The 15,322-nt window shown below is 46.6% G+C and overlaps 2 protein-coding genes and 2 pseudogenes across 8 annotated transcripts in view; 2 read left to right on the top strand and 2 right to left on the bottom strand.

Annotated features, from left to right (window-relative positions):
* Positions 1 to 15,322, bottom strand: part of TIMM23 (translocase of inner mitochondrial membrane 23) — a 253,508-nt gene that overhangs the window by 28,910 nt on the left and 209,276 nt on the right. The window lies entirely within an intron of this gene.
* Positions 1 to 15,322, bottom strand: part of LOC100969124 (anthrax toxin receptor-like) — a 748,177-nt gene that overhangs the window by 670,469 nt on the left and 62,386 nt on the right.
* On the top strand, positions 10,472 to 12,288 carry LOC100990458 (dual specificity protein phosphatase 8-like; annotated as a pseudogene).
* LOC134731130 (uncharacterized) lies at positions 12,297 to 13,994 on the top strand (annotated as a pseudogene).

Below are 15,322 nucleotides of genomic sequence, written 5' to 3'. Positions count from 1 at the left end.
AGCTCCTGCTGTGGCACTCCCCAGCAGCTTGCACCTCGCTCGCGGAGTCCTTGCTGAAGGCCAGGGCAGCTGTGCGGCCTGGCGCGGGTTACTTGATGCCGTGCAAAAGCCAGGAGACACATTTGGTTCTGGCCGCCCCGGAGTCACCGTGCCCGGGGCGAATGGACTATGGCTGGATTGGGAGTCCACTTCCTCCTCTGTAAAGATGACAGACGAGGGAGATCTCGCGTTCTGGGGGTGCCCTATAGCCCTCTTTTAGCCAGAAGCGGTGGATCACGCCTGTAATCCCAGCCCTTTGGGAGGCCGAGGCAGGAGGATTGCTTGAGCCCAGGAGTTCCAGACCAATCTGGGCAACATAGGGAGGCTACGTCTCTCAAAAAATAAATAAATAAATAAATAAATAAAAATAAAGCCAGCGTCGTGGCGGGGCGCCTGTGGTCCCTGTGGTCCCAGCTACTCTGGAGGCTGAGGCGGGACGATCGCTTGAGCCTGGGAGGCAGAGGTTGTAGTGAGCTGAGATCGAGCCACTGCACTCCAGCCTGGGCGACAGAGCAAGACACTGACTCAAAGAAAAATAAATAAAATAAGGCCCTCTTTTTCCGGGACCAACAGACTCTGAGGGCAGGGACAAACTGACCCAGCCTAAACTGCCTCGCCTTCCCTGCTCCCGGGAAAGGGGCTTTCCCTGAGGGAAGGTAGCATCTTGCCATTTTCTTCCTGCACAGCTTTGCCTTCCCAGGGATCCGCCCATTGCCACCTGAGGAAATGCCTTGGAGCCCATCTAATCCCCAGCCCAGCTACTTGGGACGCCTACAGAGACTACATTGTCAGAGGATGCATCTTCCTCTAGTCTTGGAGGGTTTCTTTTCAATATGATCCCACCGGTGCATGCAAGGCTCAATTCTACATCAAAAAACTAGGCCCACTCCTGTCACCGAGACCCCCAGGCTTCAGGTCCTGTCACAGGGACCTTGTTATCACCCCCAGCAGCCCCCAGGTATTCACTCTGCATAGGCTATATACTGGGTGCTGGACTAGGGAGGCTACCTACATGGCGCATGCTTCCCTTATCCCTGAAGAGCTTAGGATGTTGTAACTTCTTCACACTAGGCCTCTTACTTCTTGGAGATGTCAGTATCCGGGTAAATAATCCTTCTAACATCCTTTTGGTCTCATGAAGCCCATTCTTGTCCTATGCCCTACCTCAGCTTCCTCCTCCCTCCATGATCAGACCTTAGACCTTGTCAGGTCCAAGGACTGCAACCCTCACAGTATCCCACTCTGACCACCACCTCCTATCTAGAGCAATGGAGAGACTTTGTAGGTGAAAGCTGTCTTTGCTACTGGTTCTCCTATGCTCCCTCGCCTGGCTCCTGCAGGCGGTTGACTTCTCCAGGGACACAGTGGCCGGTGCCTAGCAGGTCCCACTCCTCCCACCAGCTCCAGGCAGTTTTATTATAGAGTAACTCTTCTGAGACACCAATCCTTTCCCCAGCACCTAAGGAAGTATTTCTAGTAAGTTCCAGTGGTATAGCATCGGTGACTCTCCTGACAAGCAGAGGGCCATGGCTGGGTTCCTCTGATGAGGTGCAGGGGCAGGGCACTAAGAGGGGAGGACTCTCCTGAGTTCTCTACCTCAGCCCTAGACTAGTAGCTGCTCCTCCTATACTTCCTACTAGTCTGTGCCTGGTTACTCCACTTCCCTGTTGCAATTAACAATTCCCTATGTACACTTTTCCTGTTCAAATGACTGTGTGGCTTCTCTTTCCTAATCGGACTCTGACCAATACGCTATCATTTGCCAACAACTCCCAAAGTTTTATCAGTGACTCAGACCTCTAACCTGAACTCCAGCTGCCTCCATGAGATATCCATTTGGATGTTTAATGGACATTTCCAAAGTGATATGCCCTACAGAACTCAGAATCTTCCTTCTCAAACCAACTGCTCAGCAGTCTTATGATCTTAGTTGATGGCAATTCAGAAGTGAATTGCAGGACACCCAGTTTGTATCTGCAGAGAACTGGAGAACTGCTTAGTGTGGAAAACCCACACATTTGGTTTCAGAAGTGTGTGAGTAGAAACAGTTTTCTTTTTATGTTTGTTGGATGGATAATGATGAACCTAGCAGGACACAGAAAGCTAGGCAGCAGTGGAACTGAGAATGAAGTTATAGTTAATAGCAGAGAATGAAAAAGAAAAGACAGATAAAACATTTTGAAGAAAGGACAGTAATGTATTCCCAACAGGTAGGATTTACAGGATGGAGAGAAGAGGCAAAGATAACTACAAAATTTCTAGCCTGAGAGACTGGTAGAAAAAAATGGTGGTATCAGGGACAGACAGGGGTTATTAAGAAAAAGGATTGGATTTTTAAAATAAAGAAGATCTGGTGTAAAATTATCCTCATGAAAACTGGAAAACTAGGCATGTACTTCTCTCCATCATGCCCTTGCACAGTGCAGTCCTTCTGCCTGTCCATGCCTCGCCTCCCCCTCCCTAGGATTCCTCTTCCTCTCTTAAGACCCATCTCAAATATCACCTAGACTTGTAAGTAATTTACATGAAACTGGATACCTGAGGTTTCAAGCCTTTATCCCTTTGAAAGTTTTTAATAACAAGTTACTGTTATCTTTTACTAAGTCCAACTTTATATTCGCCATTTTAACTAGCATCATTTCTGTTTCCAAGTGGTATTTGGTGTGAAAGTGCAACTAAGTTTACTGTTAATCAAGATCAGAATAAAAGAATCTACCAAAAAAATTAACAAGATTCCCCTTTTAATGCATAATCTTTCATCCATCAGGCTGTAAGTTAAATACCTAACATAAAAGAAAGCTGTATGTTTTATGGATATGTACATATATAACTGCAGGGAATATGATTTGGAAGGATACACACTTAGAGAAGACTGGGGTCACAAGTGGTAGTCAAGGGAGTCTTCAGATTTCTTTTTGTATTTCAATTTTGACAGAAATACATACATATGTATTATAATTTTAAATTTTTAATGAAAAAAAGTATTTTTCCTTTTTTTCTTCATCTGTCACTACATTATATTTTTCCAATATCAGCTAAATATTTGCTTCCCAGAAAGCTTAGTTGTCTTTTCAAAATTTATTCAGGTTAAAATAAAAGATTTAGACAATGAATTAAAAATCTAAGATGGTATTTGCCTACTTTATACAGAACAGTACATTGATGCTGCTAAAGCAATTAAAGTATAATTTTTATTTTCTTTCTTTTTTTTTTTTTTTGAGATGGAGTCTCACTCTGTCACCCAGGCTGAAGTGCAGTGGTGCAATCCCAGCTCATTGCAACCTCTGTCTCCTGGGTTCAAGCAATTCTCCTGCCTCAGCCTCCCCAGTAGCTGGGATTACAGGCGTGCACCACCACGCCCAGCTAATTTTTTTGTATGTTTAGTAGAGACAGGGTTTCACCATGTTGGCCAGGCTGGTCTCGAACTCCTGACCTCAAATGATCTGCCTGCCTCAGCCTCCCAAACTGCTGGGATTACAGGCATGAGCCACCACACCCAGCCTAAAGTGTGTACTTTTTCTTAGCTCCTATATGCAGTGCTCCTTCCCCATGCTGAATGTCTGAATTTTTATCTGAGACATAGTATTTCAGATGGTCATTACTTATGGGTGGTCATTAATAGTTCCTCCCTGCTTCTAACCTTCCTCTCCTCATTTTAAATTAAGTTACGCTACATTATTGTGGATTAGAAAGTACATTAATATTAAGTGAAAAAATATGATCTGATGAGTAAGTGGCAAGAGTGTTAACGTATGAATATTAAGAGTTGTTCTGAGGCCTTTTTGCTTTTCTGGGGGTTCTGTGCTTGTGGTAGAACTCTTGGTTATTTTATAAATAGTTGCTGAAAAGTGAGAGAGTACAGCTGGAAATCAGATTTCTGATGAATAAATCAAACCCTATTAAGAGAAACAGGTTCAAGTAATTTTAAAACCATTTGAATTTTCATAAATGTTTTGTTAATGATTAATTATAAAAAAAACAGTGACTCTAGCTGGAGGCTTTTGTGTGTTTGCTTTTGAGTCAGCTAGGAAAAGGAAGAAAAATTCAAGCTTAGTCAATTGTGGTTTTCACTGAATCTTTTTTAAAGTAATGAGCTGGTTTGTTTTCTTCATCACTATAGCAACTTAAGCTAGTTTTTGCTTTTGATTTTTATTTCTCCTAGAGAAACTTAGCATGCACTGCTCATTAGACTTGAGCATACTAAGGAATATCTGTGGTAATTAAGTTAAAAATCAGATCAGTGCTTTGTGCTGTATATAGTTGCAGATGTCTGCATTTCACTAATATTCTTTGGAAACATCTGGCTACCAGTTAACATAAAATAACTGTTTAGTTGGTTTCTGTTCAGAATAGAAGGAATGATTTAAAAGTTCCCGTTGTAGTACATACGTCATTCTATCCCTAGCCCTTCCTCCAGCTTTTCTGAGATAGATAAATAATAAACGTCATGGGTGGTGTGTCTTCAGTTTCCTCTGGTGAGCTGGATGCACAGATTACTTTGTCAGCAGGGTGGCCTTGATTTTTAGGCCATGTTTCTAATGGCATCAGCTCTGTGGCCGACACCTGTGTACCAAGCCCATTCACTATCTAGCTTAGCCAGCCGTGGACTCCTGCTCTTTGCTAAAAGTTATTTACCTTCATTCCTACTAGCACAGTTGACCAAAGAGCCAGTTGATCCCAAACACTAGTAATGCATCAATGGAGTCTAACAGAGTTTTAAGATGTGTGTGTGTGTGTGTGTGTGTGTGTGTGTGGGTGTGTAGAGATGGATCTCACTATTGTTGTCCAGGCTGGTCTCGCACAGCTGAGCTCAAGTTCTCCTGCCTCAGCCTCCCAATGTGCTAGGACTACAGGCATGAGCCACCATGCCTAACCCTCTAAGACTTTGGGATACAAAAATATAATTTACTTTCCTCCATTTCTGGAATAAAACATCTCTTCCTTCCTCCCCCTACTTTCTGTTCTGTGCCCCTGTTTGATCTCTGTTGGTCCTGTTCACCTTCAGCCTTCTCTGCTGAAGGAGGAAAGGCTTGGTTTTATAAAAAGTGACAATATTCAGACCACATAAGATCCTTCTTGCTTCATTTTGGATTAAATATTTTAAGATTTTCTGATTTTCTTGTATGCATATGTATTTACCTATTATTTGACTTTATTGAACAACTTCAAATTGAGTATATTTGAATGGGAATGGGCATTAAAAAGTGCTAAGCTTTCCCTGCCTTTCAGAACTTTGTATGTATATGTCACATCATTTTGTCCTTCACATTCTCCAGTTGTGCTAATTTTTCCCAATCCATTAAGTAGAGTACCTTCCTTTTTGGGGTCTTACTTTTTTTTTTTTTTTTTGAGGCAGAGTCTCAAATCGTCGCCCAGGCTGGAATGCAGTAGTGCAATCTCAGCTCACTGTAACCTCCGCCTTAGCCTCGTGAGTAGCTAGGAAATACAGGAGCATGCCACCACACCCAGCTAATTTTTGTATTCTTAGTAAAGATGGGGGTTTCACCATGTTGGCCAAGCTGGTCTCGAACTCCTGACCTCAAGTGATCTGCCCAGCTCGGCCTCCCAAAGTGCTGGGATTATAGGCGTGAGCCACCACATCCGGCCTCCTTACTTAAATCTCTTAATGTGCCTTAGAATGTAGTTAAGAATTTTCAGGTGACAGTATATTTTTGATAGTTATCTTTGGTTTCCAAACCCAGAGAAGGAAGAGTAACTGGCTTTTTCTCTGTGTGGGTACATTGTGTCTTATTGGAGATTGTTTTGTCTCAAGTATTGCTGCAGAGTATTTTATTAATGGGTGCAACTTTAAAATTTTTTGTTTTTCAGATTAACAGTTTAGGTATCCCAGTACTCGGTATTTGCCAATTTCTAGAATTAAAAACATGTGTGTATCACTGGTTAACTAGAAATTTAAAATGAAAATGTTTCTTCTTTAGCCCAGGCAATATCACTTGCATTCACTTCTATCCCCTCCTTGTCCCTACTCTGTTGGCTCCAGGGCTTCTTCCACTAAGCTGGTACTTTCTTTATAGCTCCTCCTGTACTTCCATTCACTGAACCTTTATTGGTTCATAGCCTACAGAAAATGCCTGTGGTGTGAGAGGTAATTTGTGAAACTGCTTCTCTTCACTGTTTAGCAGGTTGAGCTCTCTAAATGGGTGTAGCCGGGAAAGAAAATTTAACTTTACAAACAAGAATTCCTGGGTTCCATCCAGCGGAACATGTCTTTTGTTATACACACACAGTTTCTGACTCATATCATTCCATGACTTATGATAAAATGGACATTCTGTTTACACTGTTGTGTGGAAGGAGGGGTCTGGTTCCTAATTTTTAGTAACATCTATTTCTAGAATATTAGGCATGCCAATTGAATGCTTCTGTTTGATTTATGAATATCATTGGTTCCAGCAGTTTTTAGCTCCCTGCTAAATGCAAGTTAAAATTTTTAAGTTTCTAAGTTAAAAGAAAGTAACTTTTCCTCCACTTAAGAAAGCAAGGAAAATTAAAAATAATGTAGTGATGACTTCCACAGGCTCTAAAAGAGCAATGAAAAAAGTGATTTATGTGTGGGAGAAGAAATACTAGTTCTTAATTAATACATTGTTTTACCACTTCCCGTGAATTTATGTAGAAGTAATGAAACCAAGGTTTAAGTCATTTGTTCAAACTCCTGTCAGTTTAGACTTTTTAATTGCTTTGTTACATACCATTGCTTTGTAATACTTGTTATAGCAGTGGTAACAGTTGAGATTTGCCTGTTTGACCACTTGCAGGGCACCGTGCCAGATTCCCCATGTGCGATGTTCCTCGCAGTTATGACGCCCATCGTAGGAGGGCGGCATTAGCACCCCTCCATGCAAGCGGATGGTGCAGGCTGGGTCGCCTGGGCACAGCGCCTGACTATTTTCCTGGCTTAGTGTAGTTATCATTAAATATGTGGTATTACTTAGAAGCATTTTGAATAATTTGAAAAGCACATTTTAGTGTTAAAACAATTTTTTTTTGAGAAAAGGTCTGGCTCTGTTGCTGGGGTGGAGTGCAGTGACCTGAGCGTAGCTCACTGCAGCCTGCAACTCCTGGGCTCAAGTGATTCTCCTGCCCCAGCCTCCTGAGCATCTGGGACTATGGGCACATGCCCCCACACCCAACTCAATTTTTTTTAAGATACAAAGGATTCATCTTAATATTATTTACAATTTTTTTTTCCTTTTCTGTGGGCCTCATCTGACTGGAAAGCCTTTCAATTTTTTTATTTTTTAAATTGTAAATTGACAAATTGTAGATATATATTTATGAGGTACAAAGTAATTTTATGATTTATGAATACAACATTACATAATTAAGTCAAGCTGATTAACCTGTTCACCACTGGAAACAATTGCAAATAATTATCATTTTTTCTGGTGAGAACATCTGAAATTTACTCAGTGATTTTGAAATGTGCAGTACTTTTTGTTGTTGTTGTTGTAGAAATGAGGTCTCACTATGTTGGCCAGGCTGGTTTCAAACTCCTGAGCTCAAGTGATCCTCCCACCTCAGCCTTCCAGTGTTGGGATTACAAGCGTGAACTACCATGTTGGGCCAAATGTGTAATCTATTATTATTTACTGTATTCACCATGCTGTGCAATTTATCTCAAAGAAACGTATTCCTCCTGTCTAATTGAGGCTTTGTGCCCTTTGACCATCATCTCCCCGTCACCCCCATCCCCAATGTTGTATACTGAGTCCTTTCATGATATGTATGGAGGCTTATGGTAAGTTATTTAAAAGTACATGTATGTCAAAATTTTTTGTGGCCATAGCTTTTCTTTCTTTTTTAAATTTTAAGAGTCAGAATATTCGTATATTAATTCAGCATGTATTTGAGTGCCTAATGTATGCCATTTTCTATGGTAGGAACCAGGAATTAAAGCAGTGAACATAACAAAGTCTGCCCTCGTGGTGCTAACTTGCCAGGTAGGGAAGCCAGATACTAAACACATGTATAATGCAAAGTCAGTAATAATAAACGATATGAAGAAACAAGTAAGGTAGGAGAGGCAGGAAAGTGGGAGTGAGAAAGAGGTGCTCTTTTAAATACAGTGGTCAGGGAGAGCCTCTCAGAATGAAGTTTTTAACAGAGACCTGAATGAAATGGGGGAGTGAGCTATACAGATATCTGCTGTGTGCTAGAAAAATTACCTGTAATTTTGCATTCTAAAAGTTTAATGAGTACATTTATTTCACAATTTGAGAATCAATTATATACAAGATATAGTTGTAAGCACATACTCCCCTAAATATAATTTGTTTTTACAGTAGACCAAATAAATATGTTCAGCTTAGAATATGCTCTTTATGATCTGTATAATAAATACATTCTCTTAAAATATTATTAATATTAAGGTTGATGTTTTCAGAAACATATAAAAAAGCTAGCTTTTAAAATTGACTAGGGAAGTTCTCTCAAACTGCCAGTCCCTGAGATATTGTATATTTTCTATCTGAAAAACTTTTATTCTCAGAATTCTTTAAAAGAGCTGTCCCTGAGGCTCCCATTACTTACCTGTGACTCCCAGTGGAAATCGTACCCAGCCCCTCGAGAGGGGCTGAATCTGTTGAGAGTGGGAGGGTAGAAAAAATGCTGCAGCTTCTTGTGGGTAAACTTCACACACAAACACCCAGTGCCCCAAGCACTGTGCAGTCAAACATCAACCCTGCTCAGACTTTCCTCCTTGGGATTGAGAAGCAATGGATTATAGAGAAAGAAAGGTGGCTTAGCACTCCAAAACTTGGAAGGGTAATTGACCAAGACCCCCCAAAGCCAAAGCAGTGGGCATCCCCACTTTCTGTATACCCTATACCAACACGTAATGGCTACTAGATACAGGGGCACTAGTACCTGTCTGCTTGGCTACCTCCCCTTCTTGCAGAAGTGGTGAAGGGAATCACTCAACCTCAGGAAGGGAAAATGGCTTTCTCATCTTCAAATTGAAAGAGGTTGGCAGTGGGTGAGGAGAATAACAGGTAAGGATCTCTTTCAATATACCCATTTGAAGCCAAAACCTCTGTTTAGACATACGGTATTTTGAACCTGGTGACTATTCATTGCCATGTTTGTGAATTATCAGAAAGCAGAATTCTTGCCAGGCATAGCGGCTCATCCCTGTAATCCCAGCACTTTGGGAAGCCAAGGTGGGAGGATCACTTGAGCCCAGGAGTTTGAGACCAGCCTGGGCAACATGGTGAGATCTTGACTCTACAAAAAATTCAAACATTAGCTGGGCATGGTGGCATGCACTTGTGGTCCCAGCTACTCAGGAGGCTGAGGTGGGAGGATTACCTGAGCCCAGGAGGTTGAAGCTACAGTAAGCGGTGTGTGTGCCACTACGCTCAGCCTGAGCAACAGAGCAAGACCCTGTTTCCCACCCCTACCCACCCCCCAAAAAAGCAAGCTGAATTCTTGAACTCCCTGCAACCAGGTCACCCAAACCAAAGGTAAAAGGGACATAAAAAAGCCTTCTGGAAAGTGCACAGAAATTCATTGCAGGGTGATTTTTGTCTTGTGAAATCATAGTTACTGTTATTAGCAGCTTTTTTAAACGTTTTATATTCATTTTTTATGGTGTTCTGATGTATGAGCTGCTTCAAGTGTTTTTGGACATAGCTTGGGTATAAAATGTAAAAAGTGGATATTTTCAATTTGTAGCTTTCTTTTTTGAAACTTACTGAAATTTGTTCTAAATATATCCCCTTCTTTCTCACCCACCCCAACACATTTTTTAAAAAACACCACCAGGTATCCGTTATAGCACTGATGTGAGTGTAGATGAAGTAAAAGCTTTGGCTTCTCTGATGACATACAAGTGTGCAGTGGTTGGTAGGTGATCGCTTTTCTTGCTACCTAATGAGAACTCTGGGGAAATATGTTTACACACATGTTACTGTTAAGATGCTATAGAAATATACCTTATCAGAACTGATTTTTTTTAAGTTGTACTCTTTAAGACCTGCATCATTTTTCAATTACTCTAAATTAAGATATAGCCTTTTTTTACGGGAGGGATTTTTTTACGGGAGGGAGCTAATTGGATTTTAAGTCTAGATCTTTGTTTTCAATTCCTCAACATATTCTATAAATAAGACCAAATTATAGTAGAAGGAGAGTAAATAAGCTATTAACTTTTTAAAGTGGTGAAGAGCACTGATTAAATATATATTAGAGCCCCAGCCCCCGCCCCAGCTGCGTGGGCCCCCGCCTGGCCCATGGACTGCACAGCGGGCGCCTTGAGCGCGGTGCGGGTCCCCGGAGCACCCCCGAGGTGAGCGCAAGCAAGGTCCGGCATCATGTGCTAGGTTATTCCCAGTGCGAGGCCACACTTGGGCCGTCGGAGCAGCCCCTCCTCACTTCAGGGGTCACCCTCCCCAAGACCCATTGCCCCATCATGGCCGGGGACCGGCTCCCCAGGAAGGTGATGGACGCCAAGAAGCTGGCCAGCCTGCTGCGGGGCGGGCCTGGGGGGGCCTGGTCATCGACAGTCACTCCTTCCTGGAGTACAACAGCTGGCATGTGCTCAGCTCCGTCAACATCTGCTGCTCCAAGCTGGTGAAGTGGCGGTTGCAGAAGGGCAAGGTGACCATTGCGGAGTTCATCCAGCCGGCCGCACGCAGCCAGGTGGAGGCCACTGAGCCACAGGACGTGGTGGTCTATGACCAGAGCACGCGGCCGCAGACAGCTTCCTCTCCATCCTGCTGAGCAAGCTGGATGGCTGCTTCCACAGCGTGGCCGGCTGCTTCCACAGCGTGGCCATCATCACGGGGGGCTTCGCCACCTTCTCCTCCTGCTTCCCCGACCTCTGCGAGGGCGAGCCTGCTGCCCTGCTACCCATGAGCCTCTCCCAGTCCTGCCTGCTCGTGCCCAGCGTGGGCCTGACCCTCATCCTGCCTCACCTCTACCTGGGCTCGCAGGAAGACGTCCTGAACAAGGATCTGATGACGCAGAATGGAATAAGCTACGTCCTCTATGCCAGCAACTCCTGCCCCAAGCCTGACTTCATCTACCAGAGCCACTTCTTGCGGGTCCCCATCAACGACAACTACTGTGAAAAACGGCTGCCCTGGCTGGACAAGTCCATCGAGTTCGTCGATAAAGCAAAGCTGTCCAGCTGCCAAGTCATCGTCCACCGTCTGGCCGGCATCTCCTGCTGTGCCACCATCGCCATCGCCTACATCATGAAGACCATGGGCATGTCCTCCGAAGACGCCTACAGGTTTGTGAAGGACCAGCGCCCGTCCATCTCGCCCAACTTCAACTTCCTGGGCCAGCTGCTGGAGTACCAGAGCAGCCCGAAGCTGCTGGCCGCCGTGCAGGGCGACGCGGGCACCCCCTCAGGAATGCAGGAGCCTCCCCCCAGCCCTGCGGCCGGGGCCCCACTGCCATGGCTGCCACCACCTACCTCAGAGACCGCTGCCACCAGGAGTGCGGCTGCCAGGGAGGGCGGCCCGAGCGCGGGCAGGAAGCCACCGGCGCCCCCCACGGCCACCAGCACGCTGCAGCAGGGCCTGCGCAGCCTGCGCCTCTCCTCGGACCACCTGCAGGACACCAGCCGCCTCAAGCCCTCCTTCTCTCTGGACATCAAGTCGGCCTACGCCCCCAGCAGGCGGCCCGGCGGCCCGGGCCCAGCGACCCCGGCGAGGCCCCGAAGCTCTCTGAAAGCTGGACAGCCAGTCGGGGCCACGCTGGGCCTGCCCTCGCCCTGCCCGGACGCGCGCCCAGGCACGCCCACGGCCCGGCGCGCTACCCTGCGCGCGGCCTGAACTTCGGCTACGCGGCTGCCGGGCCCTGGCCAGCCGGCCAGCCCCGGAGCCTGGACGCCACCGCTCGACTCCCTGGGCACGCTGTCGCCCGACGTGCCCTGGTGCTTCAGCCCCGAGGGCGTGCAAGGGCCGGGCAGGGTGCTGTTTGCGCCCTTCGGCCGGGCGGGCGCCCCGGAACCCAACGGCTGCAGCGACCTGCCACGGCGGGAGGCAGCAAGGGCTGAGCCCGGGACGCGCGGACCAGCTGGTCAGACGAGCTGGCCCCGGATTCGCAGTTCAAGTGCTGCAGCTGCCAGATGGAGTTCGAGGAGGGCATGGTGGAGGGGCGCGCGCGCGGCGAGGAGCTGGCCGCCCTGGGCAAGCAGGGGAGCTTCTCGGGCAGCGTGGAGGTCATCGAGATGTCCTGACCCCTGCGCTGCCCTCGGCTCCGCCGCCCGCAGCTGGGCAGTTATAAATATATATTATATATAATGCAAAGAAAGGCAAATGGTTTTACTGCGATTTTTATCCAGAAGTAAATATTTCGATTTTTTATTTATTTAAGCTGTTCATTCTGGCACTGATTTGGCAACAGTGCGGGTGGTCCTCGAGCTCTATTTTTACTGTCTGGTATTTAAACCGAAACACACGTTTCTAAGCAATAAGAGGCCACCTTCAGTCGCAAGTTGCAGGCCAGGCCTGGGGCCCCTCCCAGTTCCCCCGCCCCAGGAAACACTGCTGACATTTGCAGAGGCTGCCGAGCTTTCGTGAACTTTTTACACAAGAGAAAGTTGAAAAAAAAAAAAAACTTTCTTGCCACAAACTGAGCCGCAGAAACCCCCTTCTTCCCCCACCCACCGCCCCTGCTCTCTCCCTTCGGGCTCCGCCCCAAAGCCATAGGCTGGGGGAGCAGGACCTGGTGTGCCCCAGAGAGGTGCGGCCAGCCCTCCACCAGCTCTAGGCACCAAATCTTGGTGGCAGGGAGGGCACCCCGCTGCCCGTTGCCCCAGAGCTGTTCCCTCTCAGGGGAGGACATGCATTGGGCCCCATGGTGCCAGGGCGTTGAGAGGGGCTGAGGAATAGAACAGAGTGTGTAGGGGCTTGGGGCAGGGGGTTCTGGAGGGTCAGATGAGGCGGAGCCCAGGGGAGGATGGGGGTGTTATTAATGCCCCAACTCCTGCCAGAGCCCCAGTCCAGCCACTGAGTGCCTCAGAAAGGCCATTCCCAAAGGGCTGCGGCCCTCCCTTCTCCTTTGCCCCTGCCCCCAGAGCTACCTGACTGGCAGGGCGGCACTACTGCAGGAGAGGAGCTTGGCCTCCGGGGGTCAGGCAGGAGGGGGGCCTGGCTAGCCTGTGCTGGCTCCACTGGGCGGGGAGCCCTGGACCGCCAGGTATGAGGAGGGGATGGGCTTAGGGTCCTGTTCCAGGTCCATCCCCCACCTAGCAAGGCCCCAGGCAGGACTTGGAAACCAGGTGTGCACCTGCAGGCTGAGGGGCTCCATGAGCAGGTGCTGCCTCGCACAGGGAGTTCAGGCGCCAGCCAAGCCCCTGTGCTTCTGGGGTAGGCCTGCTTCACTTAGGGAGCGCTGCCTCAAGGCAGATAAATCCCCCTTGTTGACCCGACCTGCATGGGGGCCTCTCAGGAGAGAAACTCTCGTGCGCCCCTTTCCCAGGGCGCCGTCTTTCTAGACAGCATTCCAGCCCCCAAACACAGGTGGCTTTTGGGCCCAGATGGGTCAGCCTGCTGCTCCTGGCCCATACCCTCTCAGGCCGTTGGGACCCCTGCCCTTCAGATGTCCTAGGGTCTAGGAGTGGGCCAGTCACCCTGGGAAGAGGCCAGGGGCTTGGCAGGAGGGGCGGCCCAGGCGGGACCCAGTCCTGAGTCCTGGAGCAGGGCCAGGGAGGCGCCCGCCCCACCCAAGCCAGCCGCCTTCTCTGCTGTTTCTTCTATTTGTTCTTCTTTTCACCCACAGCCCTGTGTTCCTGTCATCCCTCCTTTCAGCAAAAGTCCTGTTCCCGTTCCCTCTGTCCCCACCCACTCTTGTTCCCCAAGAAAATAAGCTATCATTGTTGCATTTGCAATCTATGGATTAGAGGTTTAAGTATTTATTATTATTGGTTAATTATTCTTATGTTTTATATATATATATATTAGAATTTGGCTAGCCAATTTTATTGAACAATTCCTGTTCAATAAATGGTGTTTAAAGTACAGTTGAGAAAACGATGGTAGGTTTATTTCTTGAACTTTCAGAAATTCAAGCTTAAAGCATCACACGTTTTTCTAATATTGTGTGGCACTTTCTGTCATTTTACTTTTTTAACCTTTATATGGAATAGCAACCATCAACCTTCTCTTTCAGATGTGCCGTTTGGGGGTGCTAAAGCTGGTGTTAAGATCTATCCCAAGAACTATACCATAAGTATGAAAGTTACATTTGTTTTTGTTGTTGTTTTTGCCTTTTTGAGACAGAGTCTTGCTCTGTCGCCCAGGCTGGAGTGCAACGGTGCGATCTCGGCTCACTGCAACCTCCGCCTCCTGGGTTCAGGCGATTCTCCTTGATCCAGTAACTGGGATTACAGGTGCATGCCACCATGCCTGACTAATTTTTGTATTTTTAGTAGAGAGGGGGTTTCACCATGTTGGCCAGGCTGGTCTTGAACTACTGACCGCAGGTGATCTGCCCACCTTGGCCTCCCAGAGTGCTGGGATTACAGGCATGAGCCACCGCACCCGGCCTCAAAGTGATATTTGTGCACACAGTGCATTTATGAAGGACTTGAAATTACTGGGCTTCTCTGTATCCCCCATATCAGTGAAATCAATAGTCCCCATTGCTTTTCAAATGGAATGAAAAAAGTAAAGAATTAACTCATTGAGTGTTTTGCCATATAAAGGTCACCTACTTAATATCTATATCCTTTATCATTTTCTGTTTTGTTTGGTTTTGTTTTTATGAGTCTTGTGTTTTTTTTTTTTTTTTTTGCTTTTTGTATTATTATTTTCTTATTTAAAAGGTAATTAATATCTTCATATTATTAGACACCTATACCCATATTTAAGAAGTACTGTGATCTGGCTGGGTGCGGTGGCTCACGCCTGTAATACCAGCACTTTGGGAGGCCAAGGCAGGCAGATCACGAGGTCAGGAGATCGAGACCATCCTGGTTAACACAGTGAAACCCCGTCTCTACTAAAAATACGAAAAATTAGTCGGGCGTGTTGGTGGGTGCCTGTAGTCCCAGCTACTCAGGAGACTGAGGCAGGAGAATGGAGTAAACCCGGGAGGTGGAGTTTGCAGTGAGCCGAGATCATGCCACTGCACTCCAGCCTGGGCGACAGAGCGAGACTTTGTCTCAAAAAAAAAAAAAAAAAAAAAGAATCACTGTGATCTAATTAGCCAGGCATAGTGATGCACACCTGTAATCCCAGCTACTCAGGAGGCTGAGGCATGAGAACTGCTTGAACCCAGGAGGCAGAGGTTGCAGTGAGACGAGATT

The sequence above is a fragment of the Pan paniscus genome, chromosome 8 (genome assembly GCF_029289425.2).
Source record: "Pan paniscus chromosome 8, NHGRI_mPanPan1-v2.0_pri, whole genome shotgun sequence".
NCBI lineage: Eukaryota > Metazoa > Chordata > Mammalia > Primates > Hominidae > Pan > Pan paniscus.
Note: the sequence above shows the minus strand (reverse complement) of the source record. Positions and strands in the feature narration are given on the sequence as shown.